This window comes from Entelurus aequoreus, linkage group LG05, assembly GCF_033978785.1.
Source record: "Entelurus aequoreus isolate RoL-2023_Sb linkage group LG05, RoL_Eaeq_v1.1, whole genome shotgun sequence".
NCBI lineage: Eukaryota > Metazoa > Chordata > Actinopteri > Syngnathiformes > Syngnathidae > Entelurus > Entelurus aequoreus.
In genome coordinates, this window is record NC_084735.1 from 17731091 (window position 1) to 17754637 (window position 23547).

The 23547-nt window shown below is 38.4% G+C and overlaps 1 protein-coding gene across 3 annotated transcripts in view; it reads right to left on the reverse strand.

The window, feature by feature from the left end:
* yrk (Yes-related kinase) overlaps positions 1 to 19826 on the reverse strand; it is a 48439-nt gene extending 28613 nt beyond the window's left edge. For 2 of the 3 annotated variants that reach the window (XM_062047245.1, XM_062047244.1), the window contains exon 1: positions 19684 to 19825. The gene's annotated coding sequence lies outside the window, so the exon portion shown is untranslated. Of the gene's footprint in view, positions 1 to 19683 lie in introns of all 3 variants that reach the window. The other variant, XM_062047246.1, reaches the window with a different exon arrangement.
* Positions 19827 to 23547: the final 3721 nt, after the last annotated feature.

Consider the following 23547-nt stretch of genomic DNA (forward strand, 5'->3'; position numbering starts at 1 on the left):
TAAAAAAAATAAAAAATACAAATCTGATTTTATGGTTAAAAAAAAAAAAAGGCAGCTCAGTTGCCAGAATTTTACAGTAAAAATAACAGTGGTAACCTTTTTTATTTTTACAGTAATGCACTGTAAAAACCTCCATAAATGGTATGATAAAATTCTGGCGACTGAGCTACCAGTTTATCACTGGAATATCTACAGATTTTTTACAGCGCGTTACTGTAAAAAAAAAAAAAAAAAAAAGATTTTACGGTAAAAAAAAGGGCAGCTCATTTGCCAGAATTTTACAGTAAAAATAACAGTAGTTACATTTTATTTTTTTACAGTAATGCACTGTAAAATGTTTTATGGTAAAATTCTGGCGACTGAGCTGCCAGTTTATCACTGGAATATCTACAGATTTTTTTTACAGTTTTACAGTGCTTTACTGTAAAAAAAAAAAAAAAAAAATTAAAATCAGATTTTGTGGTAAAAAAAATTGCAGCTCAGTTGCCAGAATTTTACAGTAAAAATAACAGTGGTAACATTTTTATTTTTACAGTAATGTACTGTAAAAACCTCCATAAATGGTATGATAAAATTCTGGCGACTGCGCTACCAGTTTATCACTGGAATGTCTACAGATTTTTTTTACAGTGCATTACTGTAAAGTAAAAAAAATAAAAAATACAAATCTGATTTTATGGTTAAAAAAAAAAAAGGCAGCTCAGTTGCCAGAATTTTACAGTAAAAATAACAGTGGTAACCTTTTTTATTTTTACAGTAATGCACTGTAAAAACCTCCATAAATGGTATGATAAAATTCTGGCGACTGCGCTACCAGTTTATCACTGAAATATCTACAGATTTTTTTACAGTGCATTACTGTAAAAAAAAAAAAAAAAAAATTTTACGGTAAAAAAAAGGGCAGCTCATTTGCCAGAATTTTACAGTAAAAATAACAGTAGTTACATTTTAATTTTTACAGTAATGCACTGTAAAATGTTTTATGGTAAAATTCTGGCGACTGAGCTGCCAGTTTATCACTGGAATATCTACAGATTTTTTTTTTACAGTTTTACAGTGCTTTACTGTAAAAAAAAAATTAAAATCAGATTTTGTGGTAAAAAAAATTGCAGCTCAGTTGCCAGAATTTTACAGTAAAAATAACAGTGGTAACGTTTTTATTTTTACAGTGATGTACTGTAAAAACCTCCATAAATGGTATGATAAAATTCTGGCGACTGCGCTACCAGTTTATCACTGGAATGTCTAGAGATTTTTTTTACAGTGCATTACTGTAAAGTAAAAAAAATAAAAAATACAAATCTGATTTTATGGTTAAAAAAAAAAAAAGGCAGCTCAGTTGCCAGAATTTTACAGTAAAAATAACAGTGGTAACCTTTTTTATTTTTACAGTAATGCACTGTAAAAACCTCCATAAATGGTATGATAAAATTCTGGCGACTGCGCTACCAGTTTATCACTGGAATATCTACAGATTTTTTTACAGCGCATTACTGTAAAAAAAAAAAAAAAAAAAAAGATTTTACGGTAAAAAAAAGGGCAGCTCATTGCTCATTTGCCAGAATTTTACAGTAAAAATAAAAGTAGTTACATTTTAATTTTTACAGTAATGCACTGTAAAATGTTTTATGGCAAAATTCTGGCGACTGAGCTGCCAGTTTATCACTGGAATATCTACAGATTTTTTTTTTTTACAGTTTTACAGTGCTTTACTGTAAAAAAAAAAAAAAAAGATTTTAGGGGAAAAAAAAGGGCAGCTCATTTGCCAGAATTTTACAGTAAAAATAACAGTAGTTACATTTTAATTTTTACAGTAATGCACTGTAAAATGTTTTATGGTAAAATTCTGGCGACTGAGCTGCCAGTTTATCACTGGAATATCTACAGATTTTTTTTACAGTTTTACAGTGCTTTACTGTAAAAAAAAAAATTAAAATCAGATTTTGTGGTAAAAAAAATTGCAGCTCAGTTGCCAGAATTTTACAGTAAAAATAACAGTGGTAACATTTTTATTTTTACAGTGATGTACTGTAAAAACCTCCATAAATGGTATGATAAAATTCTGGCGACTGCGCTACCAGTTTATCACTGGAATGTCTAGAGATTTTTTTTACAGTGCATTACTGTAAAGTAAAAAAAATAAAAAATACAAATCTGATTTTATGGTTAAAAAAAAAAAAAGGCAGCTCAGTTGCCAGAATTTTACAGTAAAAATAACAGTGGTAACCTTTTTTATTTTTACAATAATGCACTGTAAAAACCTCCATAAATGGTATGATAAAATTCTGGCGACTGCGCTACCAGTTTATCACTGGAATATCTACAGATTTTTTACGGCGCATTACTGTAAAAAAAAAAAAAAAAAAAAAAAGATTTTACGGTAAAAAAAAGGGCAGCTCATTGCTCATTTGCCAGAATTTTACAGTAAAAATAAAAGTAGTTACATTTTAATTTTTACAGTAATGCACTGTAAAATGTTTTATGGTAAAATTCTGGCGACTCAGCTACCAGTTTATCACTTGAATACAGTATGTACAGATTTTTTACAGTGCATTACTGTAAAAAAAATAATTTTAAAATCTGATTTTATGGTTAAAGTATTTGGAAGTATGTGCTAGTATAGTATGGAGTTTCCACTGTACTGTAAGAATACACAGTGGAAGTATTTGCTAGTATTGTATTACTTTGATGAAGGCCAGTAAGACAAGAGAAATGAAACCAAAAGCTTCCAACCACATCAATATCCGTTTTGTTCACACTGGTGTGAACATGAGCAAATGTGTGAAGATGATTATTTTTTAAATACTTCTCCCGCAGTAGTACTTTTATATGTGTACATCTTTAATGCCAATGAGAAGTACTATTGTGTACTTGAGTCACACTGTAACTGTGTACTGTGTCCAATACATCACATACTACCACGTAACATTAAGGACAGGAAGACAAACATCTAGCATAGCTATGTGAGCTACATGCTAACATGACATTTTAACATCATGCTAGGTTAGCAACACTAGCATAGCTACATGTGAGATACATGCTAACATGACATTTCAACATCATGCTAGGTTAGCAACACTAGCATAGCTACATGTGAGATACATGCTAACATGACATTTTCACATTGGGCTAGGTTAGCAACACTAACAGTTATATGTGAGATACATGCTAACATGACATTTTAACATCATGCTAGGTTAGCAACACTAACATAGCTATATGTGAGAGACATGCTAACATGACATTTTAACATTGTGCTAGGTTAGCAACACTAACATAGTTATATGTGAGCTACATGCTAACATGACATTTTAACATCATGCTAGGTTAGCAACACTAGCATAGTTATATGTGAACTACATGCTAACATGACATTTTAACATCATGCTAGGTTAGCAACACTAGCATAGCTACATGTGAGATACATGCTAACATGACATTTTCACATTGGGCTAGGTTAGCAACACTAACATAGTTATATGTGAGATACATGCTAACATGACATTTTAACATCATGCTAGGTTAGCAACACTAGCATAGTTATATGTGAGAGACATGCTAACATGACATTTTAACATCGTGCTAGGTTAGCAACACTAGCATAGTTATATGTGAGCTACATGCTAACATGACATTTTAACATCATGCTAGGTTAGCAACACTAGCATAGTTATATGTGAGCTACATGCTAACATGACATTTTAACATCATGCTAGGTTAGCAACAATAGCATAGCTATGTGAGCTACATGCTAACATGACATTTTCACATTGTGCTAGGTTAGCGACACTAGCATAGTTATATGTGAGCTACATGCTAACATGACATTTTCACATTGTGCTAGGTTAACAACATCAGCATAGCTATTTGTGAGCTACATGCTAACATGACATTTTCACATTGTGCTAGGTTAGCAACACTAGCATAGCTATGTGTGAGCTACATGCTAACATGATATTTTCACATTGTGCTAGGTTAGCAACACTAGCATAGTTATATGTGAGCTACACGCTAACATGACATTTTCACATTGTGCTAGGTTAGCAACACCAGCATAGCTATTCGTGGGCTACATGATAACATGACATTTTCACATTGTGCTAGGTTAGCAACACTAGCATAGTTATATGTGAGATACATGCTAACATGACATTTTAACATCATGCTAGGGTCGCAATACGCTAACATTACATTTTATAATCATGCTCTGTTCGCAACACTAGCATAGCTACATAAGCTACATGCTAACATGACATTTTCACATTGAGCTAGGTTAGCAACACCAGCATAGCTATATGTGAGCTACATGCTAACATGCCATTTTAACATCATGCTAGGGTCGCAATACGCTAACATTACATTTTATAATCATGCTCAGTTCGCAACACTAGCATAGCTACATAAGCAACATGCTAACATTACATCTTAACATCATACTAAATTAGCAACACTAGCATAGCTAAACGAGTTACATGCTAACATTACATTTTAACATCACTTTAGCTTAGCAACACTAAGATGTTAAGGTTAACATTATGCTAGGTTAGCAAAATTGGCATGGTTATGTATGCTACATGCCAACATGATATTTTAACATCATACTAGGCTAGCAACACTAGCATAGCTATATGAGCTACATGCTTACAATAATTATTCACATCATGCTAGGTTAGCAACACTAGCATAACTAAATGTGAGCTACATGCTAACATATTTTAACATCATGCTAGGTTAGCAACACTAGCATAGCTAAATGTGAGCTACATGCCAACATGATATTTTAACATCATACTAGGTTAGCAACACTAGCATAGCTAAATGTGAGCTACATGCTAACATGATATTTTAACATCATGCTAGGTTAGCAACACTAGCATACACTATATTGCCAAAAGTATTTGGCCAGCCATCCAAATGATGAGAATCAGGTGTCCTAATAATTAGTCCTTTATTATAAGAAAAGTGAAGAGTTTGGGAACAACAGCAACTCAGCCACCTGCACAGTCAGTTGCTACAGAGCTCCAAACTTCATGTGACCTTCCAATTAGTCTTTTTTTCTTTTCTTTTTTAAGATGTGTAGCGAAGCCTAAGGAGGGACGACAAGATTTTTTTTTTCTTTTAGCACTTTTGCCGTCCATATTGTTCCCGTTACAACAATAAAACGTGACTTTAATAACACGCAGGTGCTGGAACAAAACGAAAACGCACAAAAACCTTCATCATCATCATCATCATGTCACATGACACATAAATCCGTGCGACACACCCTTTTCCTGCACCGAGACGTGTGCAGATAAGCTGCTCCCAGTGGAACACACACACACACACACACACACACACACACACACACACACACACACACACACACACACACACACACGCACACACACACAGACATTTTCTGAGTAAAATTGTGACTTTTGTCATAAGTTTGCCAAGTCAAAATTCCGATTATTGTTATAATATTGCCAACATTTTAAAGTTTTCTCATAAAATTGTGACTTTTGTCGAGTAAAATGACGACTCTTTTCATAAAATTGCCAACATTTTTAAGTTTTCTCATGACTTTTGTCGAGTAAAATGATGACTCTTCATAAAATTGCCAACATTTTAAGCTTTTCTTGTAAAATTGCGACCGTTATTGAGTAACATTCCAACTTTTATCCTCATATTGCACAAATGTTCAGTTTTTCTTGTAAAATGTTGACTTGTGTTGAGTAAAATTACGACTTTTCTTTTGAATTTGTGACCTTTTTCTTGTGAAAATCCAACTCATTTTTCACAACAAGCTTTTTTATATTTGCATAGTATGTATATATTATTAATGTTGTAAATACACATCTTTATATATCTAGAAAGGGTGGTCCTAAAGAGGTAGGCATTTTTTGGAGGTCTCAAGAAGGTAAGAAATACAAGAATGTGTGTGTGTTCTTGTATTTGTACCCTTCTTGAGACATCAACAAGGAAAAGTACCTTCATCTAATAGAGAATGTCTCATGTGCACCCCTGCTGGTGACATCTATCAAAATGAGGGTGCTCCCAAAAAGGAGGGCTTTTTCAAATTGACTGTGTGTCGCTTTTAAAAGTGCTCCCCCTAAAGGTGACTGTGTAAACAGAGCAATGTCCCCATTAAGTAAGCATTGCCAGAACACACACACACACACACACACACACACACACACACACACACACACACACACACACAGACATTTTCTGAGTAAAATTGTGACTTTTGTCATAAGTTTGCCAAGTCAAAATTCCGATTATTATTATAATATTGCCAACATTTTAAAGTTTTCTCATAAAATTGTGACTTTTGTCGAGTAAAATGACGACTCTTTTCATAAAATTGCCAACATTTTTAAGTTTTCTCCTGACTTTTGTCGAGTAAAATGATGACTCTTCATAAAATTGCCAACATTTTAAGCTTTTCTTGTAAAATTGCGACCGTTATTGAGTAACATTCCAACTTTTATCATCATATTGCACAAATGTTCCGTTTTTCTTGTAAAATGTTGACTTGCGTTGAGTAAAATTACGACTTTTCTTGTGAATTTGTGACCTTTTTCTTGTGAAAATCCAACTCATTTTTCACAACAAGCTTTTTTTTATATTTGCATAGTATGTATATATTATTAATGTTGTAAATACAAACATTTATATATCTAGAAAGGGTGGTCCTAAAGAGGTAGGCATTTTTCGGAGGTCTCAAGAAGGTAAGAAATACAAGAATGTGTGTGTGTGTGTGTGTGTGTGTGTGTGTATTTGTACCCTTCTTGAGACATCAACAAGGAAAAGTACCTTCATCTAATAGAGAATGTCTCATGTGCACCCCTGCTGGTGACATCTATCAAAATGAGGGTGCTCCCAAAAAGGAGGGCTTTTTCAAATTGACTGTGTGTCGCTTTTAAAAGTGCTCCCCCTAAAGGTGACTGTGTAAACAGAGCAATGTCCCCATTAAGTAAGCATTGCCAGAACACACACACACAGACATTTTCTGAGTAAAATTGTGACTTTTGTCATAAGTTTGCCAAGTCAAAATTCCGATTATTGTTATAATATTGCCAACATTTTAAAGTTTTCTCATAAAATTGTGACTTTTGTCGAGTAAAATGACGACTCTTTTCATAAAATTGCCAACATTTTTAAGTTTTCTCATGACTTTTGTCGAGTAAAATGACGACTCTTTTCATAAAATTGCCAACATTTTAAGCTTTTCTTGTAAAATTGCGACCGTTATTGAGTAACATTCCAACTTTTGTCATAATATTGCACAAATGTTCCGTTTTTCTTGTAAAATGTTGACTTGCGTTGAGTAAAATTACGACTTTTCTTGTGAATTTGTGACCTTTTTCTTGTGAAATTCCAACTCATTTTTCACAACAAGCTTTTTTTATATTTGCATAGTATGTATATATTATTAATGTTGTAAATACAAACATTTATATATCTAGAAAGGGTGGTCCTAAAGAGGTAGGCATTTTTTGGAGGTCTCAAGAAGGTAAGAAATACAAGAATGTGTGTGTGTTCTTGTATTTGTACCCTTCTTGAGACATCAACAAGGAAAAGTGCCTTCATCTAATAGAGAATGTCTCATGTGCACCCCTGCTGGTGACATCTATCAACATGAGGGTGCTCCCAAAAAGGAGGGATATTTCAAATTGACTGTGTGTCCCTTTTAAAAGTGCTCCCCCTAAAGGACAGAGCACACACGCACGCTCACACACATGTACAGTACTGTGCACGTTCACACTACCAAGTCTTCTTCTTATTCTCTTTTCTTTACCTAGCCTCTTTCTCACATTTGCAGGAAGCCCCGACAGGAAGTTAAGTGTGAGTGGACAGGATGATAGGACAATGGGAAGTGGGCTTTCGCACACACACACACACACACACACACGCACACGCACACGCACGCACACACAAACACTATGGAGAAGGTATGGGGGTGAAGGGGTGTAAAGGAACATGATGTGGCCATATCCTCCCGATTGAAAGACATTCCTGTCTGTGTTGAGCACTGGCATGCCGATAGCCTGTTGCTATGGTAACCACCCAGCACCACTTCAATGTGTGTGTGGCACAGGTGTGTGACATCCATCCACCTGACACCCACACAACCTCCCTGGAAGCCTTTGTGGCGGGAACGTCGCCATCGAGCCACCCCCAAAAAAAAAATGTTTAAAAAAAATAACATCGAAAAAAAAAATAACAGCTGTCCCCGCCTCCTTCCTTTCTATAGCGCCCAAGGCCAAAGACAGGAAGTGACCTCGGGGGAGAAACAGGAAGTGATGGAGTCCGGCCTCCGACTGATTTTGCTCCCTTGGAGAGAACCGAGCCTAACTATGAGGGTTGCCTGACATGGCAGGACCAGGTGGGATCTGGGACTTGGTCAATGAGGGTCCGAGGGAGGTCTAGGAGCAGGGGTGTCCAAAGTAAAAAATAATACAAAAATAAAAAAGTGGAATAAAAGAGGTGACATGTAAAGTTGCAATGTTTACTGTCCTTGCTCAAATAATAAGTCAATGTTGTCATGAAATAATGACATAGTCAAGGTTCCAATTACGTCACATCAAATATTCCACTTTGAGGGAAAATATTGCACATTTTGTGTGATTGCCATGTAGAAGCTAATTTAACCTCTTAAGGCCCAAGCTGTTTGTTTACATGCTTTTTTTTTTTTATTTCTCTTTGCTATTTGGGCTCATTGGACCCTAATTAGAATAAAAACTAAGAATCATCTTTGGATATGATGTACTTAGTCCATAACTTCATGTTTAGTGACATGCTAATTCTTATTTTTACACTTTTTTTTCCTCCAAATCTTATTGTATGTTATACTCTTCTGACACCACCAGATGGCAGTATAAGCGTCCACATAAGTGGCCGTAAGACCCCAATTCAGTAGTGTACACAATTTTGGAAATAAGAGCTAAAAGGTGCTGTCCACGCATGTGGCCACTAAGGCCTTTAGAGGTTTAAGTCATAAAACCAAGAAAACAAGCATAAAAAGTAACTCGCAAATCCCGCGGAAATTTTGATGGGCCTGCTGTCTGTGCCCTGGACCTCTAGACGCCTGATTTAAAGGGTATTAATTGGGACGAGCTCCAACAACACGACCAAGTACACGTCTGTTGTAATCAGCTAATGTCTACTATCGGACGCATTATTGATACATTTATTAGACAGCGAAAAAAATCCCACAGAAAATTTCAGTTACCATGGATTAATGATGATATCCGGAAATTAATGAAAAAGAGAGATTATGCCTTAAAAACGTTTATCAAAACTCGTAGTGACACCGATTTGAAAATATTTAAAGGCTTGCGTATTTAAGTAGTTAAAGGCCTATTGAAAGCCACTACTACCGACCACGCAGTCTGATAGTTTATATATCAATGATGAAATCTTAACATTGCAACACATGCCAATACGGCCGGGTTAACTTATAAAGTGCAATTTTAAATTTCCCGCTAAACTTCCGGTTGAAAACGTCTATGTATGATGACGTATGCGCGTGACGTCAATGGTTGAAACAGAAGTATTCGGACACCATTGTATCCAATACAAAAAGCTTTGTTTTCATCGCAAAATTCCACAGTATTCTGGACATCTGTGTTGGTGAATCTTTTGCAATTTGTTTAATGAACAATGAAGACTGCAAAGAAGAAAGCTGTAGGTGGGATCGGTGTATTAGCGGCTGGCTGCAGCAACACAACCAGGAGGACTTTGACTTGGATAGCTGACGCGCTAGCCGACGCTAGCCGCCGACCGTACGGATGATCGGGTGAAGTCCTTCGTCCTTCCGTCGATCGCTGGAACGGAGGTGAGCACGGGTGTTGATGAGCAGATGAGGGCTGGCTGGCGTAGGTGGAGCCCTAATGTTTTTATCATAGCTCTGTGAGGTCCCGTTGCTAAGTTAGCTTCAATGGCGTCGTTAGCAACAGCATTGTTAAGCTTCGCCAGGCTGGTAAGCATTAACCGTGTATTTACATGTCCATGGTTTAATAGTATTGTTGATTTTCTGTCTATCCTTCCAGTCAGGGGTTTATTTCTTTTGTTTATATCTGCATTTGAGCCCGATGCTATCACGTTAGCTTCGTAGCTAAAGTGTTTCGCCGATGTATTGACGTGGAGATAAAAGTCACTGTGAATGTCCATTTCGCGTTCTCGACTCTCATTTTCAAGAGGATATAGTATCCGAGGTGGTTTAAAATACAAATCCGTGATCCACAATAGAAAAAGGAGAAAGTGTGGAATCCAATGAGCCAGCTTGTACCTAAGTTACGGTCAGAGCGAAAAAAGATACGTCCTGCACTGCACTCTAATCCTTCACTCTTACGTTCCTCATCCACAAATCTTTCATCCTCTCTCAAATTAATGGGGTAATCGTCGCTTTCTCGGTCCAAATCTCTCTCGCTGCTGGTGTAAACAATGGGGAAATGTGAGGAGCCTTTCAACCTGTGACGTCACGCTACTTCCGGTACAGGCAAGGCTTTTTTTTTATCAGCAATTTATCGTCGATGTTCTCTACTAAATCCTTTCAGCAAAAATATGGCAATATCGCAAAATGATCAAGTATGACACATAGAATGGATCTGCTATCCCCGTTTAAATTAAAAAAAATCATTTCAGTAGGCCTCTAACTACATGGTCCCAGGCACACCAGTCATCAATCAAGACCATTGAGTGTCTTTATAATCGCGCCTTGAAAGTCCTAGACAAGAAGAGTATACGATATCATCATTGCCAAATTTGAACCAAATACAATATTTTAAGTTTTACCAATTTTATTTTGTTACATACAGTCAAACTGCTTTTTAAATGCTTGGATAACTCTGCTCCCCAATTGCTCTGCAAGGCAATTACAAGACTGCAAAGTGGTACCAGATCTACCACCCGAGCAGTGTCAAAAGGCAACTGTTGTGTTCCATTCCGTAGGACATCTTTTGCCCAGACGGCCTTTTCAATAAAAGGACCACAACTATGGAACTCTTTACCGGACACTTTGCAAAGTACAGCTGCACTTGTCACTTTCAAAAAACAAACAAAACTAAGGCTAGTTGAGCAACAATCGTGTTCCCATGTTTAGTTTTTACTCATTTTTACTAATTGGTTTTTATCTAGTCTGCACTTTGTCTGTGTTATTGTTATTATTGGCTTTTATCTAGTTTGCACTTTGTCTGTATTATTTCTATTATCATTATTATCCACTCATCTTTGCCTTATTCTATTTTTTTTCCTTCCTATTTTAATGATGTTGGATCTGTGTTGTTGTTGTTGGGGACAAGTGTTGTAAATTAGCTTTGGCTACAAACACTATGATGCATACATTGGATAACTGTCTCAGATGTCTATGTTTTTGCATCTGTCCCTATTTCAAATAAACCTTTATAATAATAAAAAAGCCGCCGCACTTGTTGGATGGTGCCGAGTGTCTGAATCCGGGAGTTTTAGGCGTAACGGGGAAAAAATGAGCCACAAAAGCTAGCCTAAATAAGTAGCATGTTCACATAAAAATGCTAACACATTGCTAATGCTAACACGAGCTATCCCAATAAACAGATGTTTATTGGGATAAGGTAAACATCTGTTCAGTATTTTAACATAAAAGTGTTTGATTGTGAGGCATTAAAAGCCACAAAATGCAACGGCTCCGTCAGACCCACAAACGCTGGCTGAGTAACAACAATATGAACATTACACAAGGGTTTTAAAGTGTACCAACTTGTCGGAATACCTATTCGTCCTTCTACTATCCGGGAGAGAGGCATTTATGACTTAGAATAAAGTTTGGCGAGCAAAAACTATAGCGCCGCTATAAATAGTTGGTCTGCGTTAGCGCTCATAATAACAATATCACTAATACTTGTTAGTATTCAAATGTAATATAGTAAGTATAGTATAATAGAGGGCCTCACATTGGCTTTTATTTACAAGTTAGAATGCCTTAAAGGCCTACTGAAATGACATTTTTTAATTTGAACGGGGATAGCACATCCATTCTATGTGTCATACTTGATCATTTTGCGATATTGCCATATTTTTGCTGAAAGGATTTAGTAGAGAACATCGACGATACAGTTCGCAACTTTTGGTCGCTGATAAAAAAAAAGCCTTGCCTGTACCAGAAGTAGCGTGACGTCACAGGTTGAAAGGCTCCTCACATTTCCCCATTGTTTACACCAATAACGAGAGCGATTCAGACCGAGAAAGCGACGATTACCCCATCAATTAGAACGAAGATGAAAGATTCGTGGATGAGGAACGTGAGAGTGAAGGACTAGAGTGCAGTGCAGGACGCATCTTTTTTCGCTCTGACCGTAACTTAGGTACAAGCTGGCTCATTGGATTTCACACTCTCTCCTTTTTCTATTGTGGATCACAGATTTGTATTTCAAACCACCTCGGATACTATATCCTCTTGAAAATGAGAGTCGAGAACGCGAAATGGACATTCACAGTGACTTTTATCTCCACGACAATACATCGGCGAAGCACTTTAGCTACGGAGCTAACGTGATAGCATCGGGCTTAACTGCAGATAGAAACAAAAGACATAAACCCCTGACTGGAAGGATAGACAGAAAATCAACAATACTATTAAACCATGGACCTGTAAATACACGGTTAATGCTTTCCAGGCTGGCGAAGGTTAACAATGCTGTTGCTAACGACGCCATTGAAGCTAACTTAGCAACGGGACCTCACAGAGCTATGCTAAAAACATTAGCTATCCACCTACGCCAGCCAGCCCTCATCTGCTCATCAACACCCGTGCTCACCTGCGTTCCAGCGATCGACGGAGCGACGAAGGACTTCACCCGATCATCCGTGGGGTCGGCGGCTAGCGTCGGATAGCGCGTCTGCTATCCAAGTCAAAGTCCTCCTGGTTGTGTTGCTGCAGCCCGCCGCTAATACACCGATCCCACCTACAGCTTTCTTCTTTGCAGTCTCCATTGTTCATTAAACAAATTGCAAAAGATTCACCAACACAGATGTCCAGAATACTGTGGAATTTTGCGACGAAAACTGAGCTTTTTGTATTGGATACAATGGTGTCCGAATACTTCCGTTTCAACCATTGACGTCACGCGCATACGTCATCATACATAGACATTTTCAACCGGAAGTTTAGCGGGAATTTTAAAATTGCACTTTATAAGTTAACCCGGCCGTATTGGCATGTGTTGCAATGTTAAGATTTCATCATTGATATATAAACTATCAGACTGCGTGGTCGGTAGTAGTGGCTTTCAGTAGGCCTTTAAGAAACTTGTCTATGACTTTAGCTCCAGACTTCTTCTGTTTGCTATTGTCATTACTGCCACAAGTGGTGGAAAAGTGTATTACAACCGAGTACCTCTGCAGGCCCACAGCTGAGAAAAATATGTTTTTTTTGGCGGCCCGACAATGATTCAGGACCCCTGCTGTGAGTCCAAATGCGTTGGAGGCACAGTCGACACGCCTCACACAAAAGTCATCATGTCATTGTCGCGCCAAAGCTAACCAGGATTTTGACAAAATGAGTGTAATAGGTTTATTTTTGGTCGTTATTATATATTCTACTTTGACAAAATAAAAGCATTTTTTTTTGTAAGTTCATGAACTATACTTAGACTTATTATTTTGGTTTATTTCCTCAGGAAAACGGACATCAGAACGACTCAATTGCACACGTCCTTGGTAGCAAACATGGCGCCTCTGTCCATATTGTTTCTATAAACTCTGACTAGAGGTACGCCAAGGAAGCCCATCACAATTCATTTCATTTGATTTCTTATTTAGGTCCAGTGTTTTATTTTCCTAAAATCAAACGCAGTGTTACTGTACAAACTGTGTGTAATGTTACAGTGACCAAAATATTAAATATACTTGTTAGTTAAAACCTCTTGCCTTGTTTTTAATGAATACTTAGGCCTACCACGCTACTGTATTTGAATGTTGCTCAATATGGTGTTTTCTGAGGTGGTCCTTGGTGAAAAAAGATTTAAGTATTGAAAGTTTCAAAAAAATAAAATAAAAAATTAATGACTTATTTTTTTACAATTGTGGGCCCTTTTGGATTCCCAGGAATTTTTGTGGGATTTTTTAAAACTGTCTTTGCTCAAAAAATAATGAATTAAAATCAATGTTGTTGCCATTAATGACCTGTTTAAGGCCGCAATCAAATATTTCACTTAAAAATATTTTTGGTGGAAAATATTGCATATTTGGTGTGTTTTACATGAAAAAAACAGCTTTGACAAAAAGGGAATTAAACATGAAAAATGTATATCGACAGATAGACCTGAAGTCGGTTTAGAGATTTAAGTGTTGGGTAAAAATATATTTGTAAACATTTTTGTATTTAATTTTCTTACAATTTTTACGACTGAGACCCTTCTGAGTCTCTGGAACCAAACTTGAGGGTTAAAAGTAAACACAAATATTTATATTGTGCTGGTTTTGAAAAGGAAAAATATTAAAATGGCCCCTGCATGTTTTCATTAATCTGTGTGCAATCCTCAGTGGAAAAAGTTTGGACACCCCTGTCTAGGAGGGTCTAAGGAGGTCTAGGAGGGTCTAAGGAGGTCTAGGCGGTTTTGGAGGGTCTAAGAAGGTCTAGGAGGTCATGGAGGGTCTAAGGAGGTCTAGGAGGGTCTAAGGAAGTATGGCGTATAAGGAGAGTCTAAGGAGGTCTTGGAGGGTCTAAGGAAGTATGACGAATAAGGAGAGTCTAAGGAGGTCTAGGAGGGTCTAAGGAAGTATGACGTATAAGGAGAGTCTAAGGAGGTCTTGGAGGGTCTAAGGAAGTATGACATATAAGAAGAGTCTAAGGAGGTCTAGGAGGGTCTAAGGATGTATGACCTATAAGGAGAGTCTAAGGAGGTCTTGGAGGGTCTAAGGAAGTATGACGTATAAGGAGAGTCTAAGGAGGTCTTGGAGGGTCTAAGGAAGTATGACGTATAAGGAGAGTCTAAGGAGGTCTTGGAGGGTCTAAGGAAGTATGACGTATAAGGAGAATCTAAGGAGGTCTAGGAGGGTCTAAGAAAGTATGACGTATAAGGAGAGTCTAAGGAGGTCTAGGAGGGTCTAAGGAAGTATGACGTATAAGGAGAGTCTAAGGAGGTCTTAGAGGGTCTAAGGAAGTATGACGAATAAGGAGAGTCTAAGGAGGTCTAGGAGGGTCTAAGGAAGTATGACGTATAAGTCTAAGGAGGTCTAGGAGGGTCTAAGGAAGTATGACGTATAAGGAGAGTCTAAGGAGGTCTTGGAGGGTCTAAGGAAGTATGACTTATAAGGAGAGTCTAAGGAGGTCTTGGAGGGTCTAAGGAAGTATGACGTATAAGGAGAGTCTAAGGAGGTCTTGGAGGGTCTAAGGAAGTATGACGTATAAGGAGAGTCTAAGGAGGTCTAGGAGGGTCTAAGAAAGTATGACGTATAAGGAGAGTCTAAGGAGGTCTAGGAGGGTCTAAGGAAGTATGACGTATAAGGAGAGTCTAAGGAGGACTTGGAGGGTCTAAGGAAGTATGACGTATAAGGAGAGTCTAAAGAGGTCTAGGAGGGTCTAAGGAAGTATGACGTATAAGAAGAGTCTAAGGAGGTCTAGGAGGGTCTAAGGAAGTATGACGTATAAGGAGAGTCTAAGGAGGTCTTGGAGGGTCTAAGGAAGTATGACGTATAAGGAGAGTCTAAAGAGGTCTAGGAGGGTCTAAGGAAGTATGACGTATAAGGAGAGTCTAAGGAGGTCTAGGAGGGTCTAAGGAAGTATGACGTATAAGGAGAGTCTAAGGAGGTCTAGGAGGGTCTAAGGAAATATGGCGTATAAGGAGAGTCTAAGGAGGTCTAGGAGGGTCTAAGGAAGTATGACGTATAAGGAGAGTCTAAGGAGGTCTTGGAGGGTCTAAGGAAGTATGACGTATAAGGAGAGTCTAAGGAGGTCTAGGAGGGTCTAAGAAAGTATGACGTATAAGGAGAGTCTAAGGAGGTCTAGGAGGGTCTAAGGAAGTATGACGTATAAGGAGAGTCTAAGGAGGTCTTGGAGGGTCTAAGGAAGTATGACGTATAAGGAGAGTCTAAAGAGGTCTAGGAGGGTCTAAGGAAGTATGACGTATAAGGAGAGTCTAAGGAGGTCTAGGAGGGTCTAAGGAAATATGACATATAAGAAGAGTCTAAGGAGGTCTTGGAGGGTCTAAGGAAGTATGACGTATAAGGAGAGTCTAAGGTCTAGGAGGGTCTAAGGAGGTCTTGGAGGGTCTAAGAAAGTATGACGTATAAGGAGAGTCTAAGGAGGTCTTGGAGGGTCTAATGAAGTATGACGTATAAGGAGAGTCTAAGGTCTAGGAGGGTCTAAGAAAGTATGACGTATAAGGAGAGTTTAAGGAGGTCTTGGAGGGTCTAAGGAAGTATGACGTATAAGGAGAGTCTAAGGAGGTATAGGAGGGTCTAAGGAAGTATGACGTATAAGGAGAGTCTAAGGAGGTCTTGGAGGGTCTAGGAAGTATGACGTATAAGGAGAGTCTAAGGAGGGTCTAAGGAAGTATGACGTATAAGGAGAGTCTAAGGAGGTCTAGGAGGGTCTAAGGAAGTATGACGTATAAGGAGAGTCTAAGCAGGTCTAGGAGTGTCTAAGGAAGTATGACGTATAAGGAGAGTCTAAGGAGGTCTTGGAGAGTCTAAGGAAGTATGACGTATAAGGAGAGTCTAAGGAGGTCTAGAAGGGTCTAAGAAAGTATGACGTATAAGGAGAGTCTAAGGAGGTCTAGGAGGTCTTGGAGGGTCTAAGGAAGTATAACGTATAAGGAGAGTCTAAGGAGGTCTAGGAGGGTCTAAGGAAGTATGACGTACAAGGAGAGTCTAAGGAGGTATAGGAGGTCTTGGAGGGTCAAAGGAGGTCTAGGAGGGTCTAAGGAAGCATGACGTATAAGGAGAGTCTAAGGAGGTCTAGGAGGGTCTAAGGAAGTATGACGTATAAGGAGAGTCTAAGGAGGTTTAGGAGGGTCTAAGGAAGTATGACGTATAAGGAGAGTCTAAGGAGGTCTTGGAGAGTCTAAGGAAGTATGACGTATAAGGAGAGTCTAAGGAGGTCTAGAAGGGTCTAAGAAAGTATGACGTATAAGGAGTGTCTAAGGAGGTCTAGGAGGTATATGGAGGGTATAAGGAGGTCTACGAGGGTCTAAGAAGGGTCTAAAGAGGTATGACATAAGGAGGCCTAAGAAGGGTCTAAGGAGGTATGATGTATGAAGAGGTCTAAAGAGGTCTGTGGGGGTATAAGGAGGGTCTAAGGAGGTATGACGTCTGAGGAGCTATAAGGAGGTATGAGGAGATCTAAGAAGGAATGAGGAGGTATAATGAGGTATGAGGAAGTCTAAGGAGGGTCTGAAGAGGTCTTAGGAGGCATGATATATGAGGAGGTCTAAGGAGAGTCTAAAAAGGTATAATGAGGTCTAAGGAGATATGAGGAGGTCTAAAAAGGAATGAGGAGGTCTGAGGAGGAATGAGGAGGTCTAAGGAGGTATGATGAGGTATGAGGAAGTCTAAGGAGGGTCTGAAGAAGTCTAAGAAGGTATGACATATGAGGAGGTCTAAGGAGAGATATAATGGTATAATTATAATAGGTACAATAAGGTAAGAGGAGGTCTGAGGATGTACAGTGTAAGCAGGGTCTAAAGAGGTCTACGGAGGTTTCAGGAGTTATGACATATGAAGAGGTCTTAGGAGGTATGACAGGGTCTAAGAAGGTATGACATACTGTATGAAGAGGTCTAAGGAGGTATAATGAGGTATACTGAGGTATGACGAAGTATACTGTGGTCTGAGGAGGTCTAAGAAGGTATACTGAGGTATAAGGAGGTACACTGAGGTATGAGAAAGTCTAAGAAGGTATACTGAGGTATAATGATGTCTAAGGAAGTATGAGATGGTATAAGGAGGTATACTGAGGTATGAGGACATCTGAGGAGGTCTAAGGAGGCATACGGAGTTATGAGAAGGTCTAAGGAGGTATACTGAGTTATGAGAAGGATGAGAAGGTATACTGAGGTCTAAGGAGGTATGACGTATGAGAAGGTCTAAGGAGGTATACAGAGTTATGAGAAGGTATACTGAGGTATGAGGAGGTCTAAGACGGTATACTGAGTTCTAAGGAGGTATACTGAGTTATGAGAAGGTATACTGAGGTATGAGGAGGTCTAAGACGGTATACTGAGTTCTAAGGAGGTATACTGAGGTATAATGATGTCTAAGGAGATATGAGATGGTCTAAAGTGGTATGAGGAGGTATAATGAGATATGAGGACATCTGAGGAGGTCTAAGAAAGTCTAAGGAGGTATGACGAGGTCTAAAGAGGTATGAGGAGGTCTAAAGAGGTATGAGAAGGGCCAAAGAGGTATGCGAAGGGCCAAGGCGGTATGAGAAGGGCCAAGGAGGTATGAGAAGGGCCAAGGAGGTATGAGAAGGGCCAAGGAGGTATGCGAAGGGCCAAGGAGGTATGAGAAGGGCCAAGGAGGTATGAGGAGGGCTAAGGAGGTATGAGGAGGGCTAAGGAGGTCTGAGGAGATCTAAAGAGGTATGAGGAGGCCTAAGGAGGTATGATGAGATTTAAGGAGGTATGATGAGGTCTAAGGCGGTATGATGAGGTCTAAAGAGGTATGAGAAGGGCCAAGGAGGTATAAGAAGGGCCAAAGAGGTATAAGAAGGGCCAAAGAGGTATGAGAAGGGCCAAGGAGGTATGAGGAGGGCTAAGGAGGTATGAGGAGGGCTAAGGAGGTATGAGGAGGGCTAAGGAGGTCTGAGGAGATCTAAGGAGGTCTGAGGAGATCTAAAGAGGTATGAGGAGGCCTAAGGAGGTATGAGGAGGCATAAGGAGGTATGAGGAGATCTCAAGAGGTATGAGGAGGTCTCAAGAGGTATGAGGAGGTCTCAAGAGGTATGAGGAGGTCTCAAGAGGTATGAGGAGGTCTCAAGAGGTATGAGGAGGTCTCAAGAGGTATGAGGAGGTCTCAAGAGGTATGAGGAGGTCTCAAGAGGTATGAGGAGGTCTCAAAAGGTATGAGGAGGCCTCAAAAGGTATGAGGAGGCCTAAGGAGGTATGATGAGGTCTAAGGAGGTATGATGAGGTCTAAGGAGGTATGAGGAGGTCTAAGGAGGTATGAGGAGGTGTAAGGAGGTATGAGGTGATATGAGGAAGTCTAAGTAAAGTCTAAGAGGGTCTAGGAGGGTTAGGAAGCAGCTATGTGGAAGAAGGATGCACACGGCCAAGCCTTTTCCTGTGGGGGAGTTCCAAGATGAATCAGTGAATTCCACGTTAAAAGAATGAAAACTCTTCAGAACAATTGGAGCTTGACCCTTGAACTCTGACAGTTAAATACATACAGTATACTTTTGTCACTTCTCATTACAACTTCCCTTTTTTTTACTGATATCTCTCACTCTCTCACACACACTCACACACACACACACACACACACACACACACTCACACACACACACACACACACTTGTCGCAGACAGCGAAGCTCCTGTTGGAACATCTCCAGCTGGTTGAGGAGCACATAACCAACAACATCATTGAGGAGTCCCCGGCCAGCACAAGTTATGCAAGAGATTCCTGGTGTTTTCTGGGAAATCACTCAGCCTTTTTCAGGCACGCACACACACACACACACACACACACAAAACGAGCAAAGAAGCGTACTCACCAGTGGAGGCTGTCTTGTGTGTAAGGTGTCGCCGCTGCCGCGGTGTGTGTGTGTGTCGGGGCGGGAAGCCGGCCACCACTTGCTCAGTCAGCTGCGCAACTTTCCAAGGCGAGCGCGCTCCTCCTGGACCGGAAGCACACTTGGCCCACCCCTGAGGAAGGAAGACGGGTGCGCGCACTGTAGAGGAAGGGGGGGCGGGGGGGCGGGGGGACTGTAGAGGGAGATGGCGCCACCACATTCCACTTTTGCGTAATAGATTAAAAGCACGGAGGTTGTTGGTCATGATAACAAAATGTATACGCCCGCCGGACTATAAATAGTATCATTTGTTTATAAAATTGTTACAAGTACACCTCCGCATAACATTGTGTCCTTATTAACGTCAACTTGCAACAAGGAATAACTTAATCAACGTTGTTTTTAGTTAACCGCAATAATTGGCCTGAAATAATTTTAAAAAAGAAATCATTTTAAACTATAAACATTTTTTGACCGATTTGATACTGAAATAAATACATTCTAAGAGATCTGGCCCGCAAACACCTGGAAATGATACGTGTCAAAGTACTACATTCATTTATTGCATTTTGACAGAAAAAATATGTACTGCTTGAAATTGCATAACTTTTCAACTTTAATAGTATCCAATATTGCAACAAATATTACAATACTTTCCAAACATGTTTTTGTCTAAATGAAAATACTTAACTTTACAGCAAACTACCCATCAAATTAATTTAAATGACAATACATTGTACGGTGTTCTCTACAGCAGTGGTCCCCAACCTTTTTGTAGCTGCGGACCGGTCAACGCTAGAAAATTTGTCCCACGGACCGGGGGGGGGGGGTAAAATTAAAAAAAAAAAAAAAATTTTTTTTTTTTATAAAGAAATACAATCATGTGTGCTTACGGACTGTATCCCTGCAGACTGTATTGATCTATATTGCTATATAATGTATATATTGTGTTTTTTATGTTGATTTAATTAAAAAAAAAAAAATATATATATATATATATATATATTTATTTTTTTTAAATTTCTTGTGCGGTCCGGTACCAATCGGTCCGCGGACCGGTACCGAGCCGCGGCCCGGTGGTTGGGGACCACTGCTCTACAGCATATTATTGTAAATTGAAAAAAACAAATAAAAATTTGTGTTAAAATTCAGCTGAATGATATGCCATATTTTAACTGTAAAATCCACGGTTGTTGTTTTTAATGGTGTCCATCCATCCATCCATTTCCTACCGCTTATTCCCTTAGGGGTGGCAAGAGCCTATCTCAGCTACAATCGGTATTACTGTAAATGGAAAAACGATACATTTGTTTTTACGGTAGAAAAACTGGCAGCATAGTTGCCAGAATAAAAAAAAAAAACTTTATTCATGTTTTTTCCATGAATAATAATAATAATAATAATGAATTGCATTTGTTACACACTTTACATTTGTTAAAATCTCAAAGTGTTACAAAGTATTACAAATAAAAATAGAAAGTAAGAATATATAATAAAAAATTAAAATAGAAATGAATCATGACACACACTAGATAAACACTAGATAAAACAGAAACATAGATAAAACTAGAAATAAGAGCATGAAAGCACTGGATAAAAAACAGATGGGCAAGCAGTGCATTTAAAAACAAGAAGGCAGAGAAATTAGATAAAAGCTGTGCTAAAACAATAAACAATAAAATGTTGTAAAAACCAATGTCAATTCAATAGTACAATTCTGGCAACTAAGCTGCCAGTTTTTGCTGTAAAACCCCCTCCAAAAAATAGTAGTTCTGTTTTTCCTTTTACCGTAAAATGTTGTAAAAAAAACAAAAAACAACACTATGCTTTACAGTAAAATTTTGTAAGAGTCAAGTTTTTACTGTAAAATGGACAGTCGACTTAAAACAATTTATATAATTAATATTGAAATCCAGAAGCAAATTCATACATTGGCTGTTACAAGCGGCCCTCTGATGGCAGCCATAACTGCCATGTGGCCCTCAATGGAAACCACTTTGACATCTCTGATCTACAGTTTATATATAAAACAGTGTGACCTACAAAACTACGGAGCCCCCAAAGGGACATGGAGGAATTTTTATTTTTTATATATATATATTTTTTTAAATAAATAAAAAAAATAAAAATAAAAAATTCTAAAGTTTTTCTTATTTTTTTATAACTTTCTAAAAAGTTTCTCGTGCGCACAAAATACATGTCTAAAAAAATAAAAATAAATACAATTATTAAATTTTTTTTTTCCCCCATGTCCCTTTAGGGGCTCCGTACAAAACAAAAACAAACCTTTTTTTTTTTTTAAACAAAAGAAGCATGCTCCCCAAGGTCAGACGCGCCACACTACTAAAGAAGAACTGCCTACCCATCTATCCATCCATTTTCTACCGCTTATCCCAGGGATGTCCAAAGTGCGGCCCGGGGCCCATTTGCGGCCCGCAGGTTATTTTTTAACGGCACATTCTAAAAATACGATAAAAAAAAATAAAAAACATAAAAAGTAGTATAAAAGAGTAAACAGGTGACAATAAAATGTTGCTATGTTGACTCTAATAACACTAAGCTGTCATGCAGGCTGTTTCTTTCTTTAAAACATAATGAATCAAATTGACCTATTCAAGGCTCCAATTAGGTCACATTAAATATTCCACTTTGAGATATTTTTGGGGGAAAATGTTGCATATTTTGTGTTTGCCATATAAAAAACTGTTTTTTTGGGGTTTTTTTTAAAGAAGGGCCTAAAATGAACAAACAAGGAACATAATAAACAACAATACAAGTTATAATTGACGGATAGATCTGAATTTGATCTCGAGACTATTGGGTTTACAGTCTAAAAAAAAATTACGATTTATTTTTTTAACACTTTACTGAGCAGGACCCTTTTGGATCCCCAATAATTTTAGTGGGACTTTTTTTTTTTTTTTTAAGTGTCATTGCTCAAAAAATAATACATTACAATCAATGTTGCTATGAGTTATGTTATGAGCTCCAATTATTATATAATCTGAAATGTTACACTTTAAAATTTTATTGGGGGAAAATATTGCATATTTTGTGTTTTTTTCATAAAAAAAACAGGGTTTTCTTTGACAAAAAGGGCATACAACTTTAATCTTTAAAAAAACAAAAACGTTATATTGACAGATAGACCTAATGTTGATCTAGATATTTAAACTTTGAATAATAATAATAATACTACTAAATAATGACACACTTTTAATATATATTTTTAACCTAAACCCTATGGGGTCCCCGGTATCAAGCCTGAGTGGAGGCCTAAATGTATATTTTTTTTATACGTATTGCATTTTTTTTTTTTTAAATAAAAAATATCAAAATGGCCCTTGCTTGCTTTGATTTTTCAGTGTGTGGCCCTCGATGGAAAAAGTTCGGACACCCCTGGCTTATCCCTTTCGGGGTCGCAGGGGGTGCTGGAGCCTATCTCAGCTACAATAGGGCGGAAGGCGGGGTACACCCTGGACAAGTCGCCACCTCATCGCAGGGCCAACACAGATAGACAGACAACATTCACACATTTAGTGTTGCCAATCAACCTATCCCCAGGAGCATGTCTTTGGAGGTGGGAGGAAGCCGGAGTACCAGGAGGGAACCCACGCAGTCACGGGGAGAACATGCAAACTCCACACAGGATCGAACCCAGGACCTTCGTATTGTGAGGCAGACGCACTAACCCCTGTTCCACCGTGCTGCCCAGAACTGCATATGTTTTGTACAAAGGGAGTTTTCTACCTTCCTTGGAATAATCTTTGTCGACATCTAGTGGCGTATTAGCGCATTGCAGTCAAAAAATCCCCCATAAGACCCACAATAACCATGTTTTGCCCA